The sequence below is a fragment of the Cornus florida genome, unplaced genomic scaffold (genome assembly GCF_030987335.1).
Source record: "Cornus florida cultivar Cherokee Brave unplaced genomic scaffold, ASM3098733v1 CherokeeBrave_3.0.0_Hap2_Chr09, whole genome shotgun sequence".
Lineage (NCBI taxonomy): Eukaryota > Viridiplantae > Streptophyta > Magnoliopsida > Cornales > Cornaceae > Cornus > Cornus florida.
The window spans coordinates 22,017,079-22,021,335 of record NW_026775579.1 but is presented as its reverse complement, the minus strand read 5'-3'; the positions used below and the strand labels follow the sequence as shown (position 1 = coordinate 22,021,335).

Sequence of the window (4,257 nt, the reverse complement as noted above, 5' to 3'; positions counted from 1 at the left end):
GCTACCTAGATCATTTATATCATAATCACATTGTTCATGCAATTCAAACAACATGGAAACATGTTATACAAGCAACAAGATATAGATTTTCAAAGTCTTCAACTTGAAATCCAAAATACGAAAACAACAAGTGTGGGTCATGCCACCTAACGTCTATGTTCAAAATGAGTCTATAAGGTCATTCTTAAACTACATTTGAACATCAAAACACAAATTATGATATCGATGCAATTTAACCAACAATGGAACTTCTAATACAACGCATGAAGCATGCTTTCACAAAGCTACATCTTAAGCTCAAAATAGGAAATCAAATAAGGAACAACAAGTTACGATATCATCTAGTTATCAACTTGAAATGAAATACGAAATCAAACAAAGTGGATACTCAGACGTCACGCCGGATCAGACCGACAACATAGTTACTTTAGGGTTACTAGCCCATGGGTAACCTCCCTATGTGCGCACTAGACTGTATAGAGGGACAATCCCCCGTACTAGAACCAAGTCCTAGCCGTAGCCAAACAACGACATCCCTAAGTTTCCAAAATCAACAAATTGTGCAACAATGTATATATATCAACATGTATATACAAGATATCAACTATTTACCAAGCACAATCCAAAATTTGGAAACTTATACAATACATGCTCAAAATTCACAACTACTATGGCATGTAAGATGTCAAATACAAAGTGTGCAATTCCTTACACATAGCAACAATATATTCAATAAGGAAAAACATATTCTCAGGAGTATAAAAGTAACAACTATGTTATCCAATGCTCAAAGGTAATCAAGTGAACATACATCAAATCCAAATCCATTATTTAAATATAGAAACAACTTCCAAAATGCAATTAAATCGATGGAGTAATAAAGTAGAATTTAATTAAACTTAAATAGTTAAATTCTCTAAATTCCAAGTTAATCCAAATAACCTCAATTTAATCTATGTTAGAGAACATGCCAATGCCCATTTTAAATATCACATTACAACTTGATTTAATACTTGATACAACCATGTGAATTAAACTTTCACTAAAGAAAAATATTAAATAAAAATTGTAATTCTTAATCAAATGATTGAAATTTAATATATGTTAACCAACATATCTAAGTATAATTTCCTAGCATGTTACAATTCAAACCAAAGTTATACATCATCATAAATTTTAAATCTTATACAAAGAAATAAAAATTACTAACTTTCTAAATTTGATACAAGGCATACATATATGTTGTATAATCATGGCAAACACACAATACAACACACAAATAATCCTAAAACTTCCCCTAGCTCAATTGGAATGAAAATCCCAATTACCACCGAAATGAAATTGCCCCAAATTTTCGGTCCGTAAAACAGATTTTTCAGCTTGCTACCTTCAACTTGTAAAATTCATAAAAATTTCAATTCTGACCCAAATTGAATGAATCCAAAGCCCAATGAAAGCTTAAACACTCTAGTTTAATAATATCAGTTTAGTTTAACAAAATATTTTCCCAATTGAAATAGTTTTGCCCCACAACTTTGAAACAAACTCTGCCCAGAAAACACATTTTCAGCCTGTAGCTTCCAACTTTGAAAATTCTTGAAAAATTCATTTGACATCCAAATTGGGCAAACCTAATTTACTTTGGAAGTAAACATATGAGAGTGTAAAACTAAAAATTTAAGCCATGATCCAATGTCAAAAGGTTAGTGAAATAAATCATCTAAAAATATGTTTTCCAGCTGCAATAAAAACATGGACAGTAGATAGTTTTGGATTTTTAAAAAAATTTAGAAATGCTCTAAAATCGTGAAAAAATTTTGCCTAGTGTAAAACCCATAGGGGAAGTTCTAGTATAAATTTCAAGGCAATTGAAGCACCATAACTCTATATAAAAAATTCATTTCCGGACTAAAAAGGAAAAGCTTCAAATTTCCAGCAACTAGCTTGCAACTTCAAAAATTCATAACTAATTCATTTTAAATCCAAATTACATGAAACCAAAACTAAATGAAAGCTAATTGAGTATATTTTCCTATTATATATTTAATTTGACAAGATTAATTTCAAGTTAAAACAATTTAAGGGCAAAATATAAGTCCTTCTCTTCCATGCATGTAAAACACTCAATAATGACATAAAAATACTTCAAAATAATAGATTAATACCTCACTAGAGAATTGAATCTCTAGATACCAAAGTAAAACTAGGAGTTAGGTTAGATCCTTCAAGGGTTTTGAAGAGGAGAGTGGGGGAAACAAAAAGTATTCCAAGTTGAAAGTTCTAAGGTGAGTGAAAGGGCACCAAAAATGAAGTCAAAGCTACTAGTCAAGCTTTTCTCCAATGGTGGCTTCCTTAGGGTTCTTGAAAGGAAAGTGATGAATGAATTAAAATGTGTAAACCCTAAGCTAAAGTGGTGGGCTTCTCCACTCACTAGGTGCTCTTGCACTACCTCTCACACACACACTAATGCAAGACTAAAGGTGAGTCCTACACTTGTCATGAATCCAAGTAAGCTTCCAAGATTAAATATTAACCCTACACTTGTCAACCATCCATGCCAACAAGTGCACCAATCCTAGGACAACAAGTGGGTGAATCTCCACCCTCCATGTGTCATGAGATTAAGCCTCCAAGTGGTTCCACCACAAAATCCACAAGTGGCACCATAAGAATGTGACACTTGTCTCATTTTCTAAAAATTACAAGGTCCTTTTTGAAAATATCTTCCAATTTAATTTGCAAAATGGTCCCTAAGACGAAAAATAATTACTTTACTTAATTACCCAAAAAACCCTCAAGTTATGGATAATTGCAAAAAGTCTTGTTTTCATGGCTTTTACAAGGAAAGTAAGCATTTAATATGCATTTCTACAAAAGTAAAAATGTAGATGTCATGGAATTTAAATATTATGAACGTATGCAAAACCGGAATCAAATTCAAGCACAAAAAATGAGGTTATGCAAGTAGAAGTGAAAAACGAGAAGATGATGAAATAAGGAAAAGACGAAAAATGAATAGTGTCAAAAAACAAAAAAATGTGGAAATGACTTGGTCCTCAAAGGAAGTTGTCAATCTAAAGGAAAGAGTCTCAGAAACCATTTCCGAGCATTCGAGATGACACTAAGAGGCGAGAAATCGAACCCGAAAAGGAAAAGATAATGAAAAAAAAATTTATCCACAAAATTTGAAAAAAAAGGGAAAAGGAAGAAAATGAACGGGTCATTACAAAATCTTTGAGATAAAGACTTCATTTCGGCAGCTATTTCATTTGAATGGTCGACTTGATGTAAGCCAACACTCTTCCTACCTTGTGAATTTCTACCATTCTTGGATGATAACGTTCTATACAAAGAATTTTCACTCATGCTCTCATAAAGACGCCACACGTCATCCTCATACCTATCAATGTATGAGCCACCCATGGAAGCATCAACCATGCCTTTGTAATTGTTCGATAAGCTCTCAAAGAAATATTAAACTAATTGCCATTTGGGCATGTCATGATGTGGACACTTCCTAAGCAATTCGTTGAAGCATTCCCATGCCTCATGAAACGTTTCTCCATCCCTATGTGAAAATTCTCAAATTGAGGTTCTCATGGCATTGGTCTTAGAAACCGGATAGTACTTCTTCAAGAACTCTTGTTGCATTTCAGCCATAGAAGTTATTGAAAAGGCCTAAGATTGTTAAACCAATACTTTGCCTTATCTTTTAAGGTGAATGGAAAAAGTTTGAGTTTTAAGACCTCTTCTGGCATGTTCGTTTATTTTACAGTAGAACATACTTCTAAAAACTCATCCAAATGCTTGTAAGGTTCTTCACTTGAAATCCATGATAGTTAGGAAGCATTTGAATGGTTTATGGATTAATTTCATAGTGATGTGCTCTAAATGGTGGCAATTGAATGCATGTGGGTGCATTGTATTCATTAGGCACATAGTGATCTCTTAAAGCAAGTGGATGATTAGCAATTTGAGGTGCAACATGGGCACCTTGATTTTGATTTCCTTGAATGATCGGAGGTTGTGGAGCATACATTGGCCTTGGCATTCGAAATGGAACTTGGCCTTGTTGTTGTTGTGGTTGGTGAATGAATGGCCTAGGTATGTCTAATGGTGCTTGAATGTTCTCATGATGCACATTTGGATGAAGGATACCTTGTTAGTCTATGTGACCAAGGTCTTCTACATGCTCTTCATTATGGCTTTCCATTGATGTAATGGATTGGGTAGAACTAGAACTTGCTCTTCCCCTAG

At 33.6% G+C, this 4,257-nt stretch overlaps 1 pseudogene; it reads left to right on the top strand.

Moving 5' to 3' along the window:
* Nucleotides 1-3,496: 3,496 nt before the first annotated feature.
* On the top strand, nucleotides 3,497-3,595 carry LOC132275554 (small nucleolar RNA R71; annotated as a pseudogene).
* The last annotated feature ends 662 nt before the right edge of the window (nucleotides 3,596-4,257 follow it).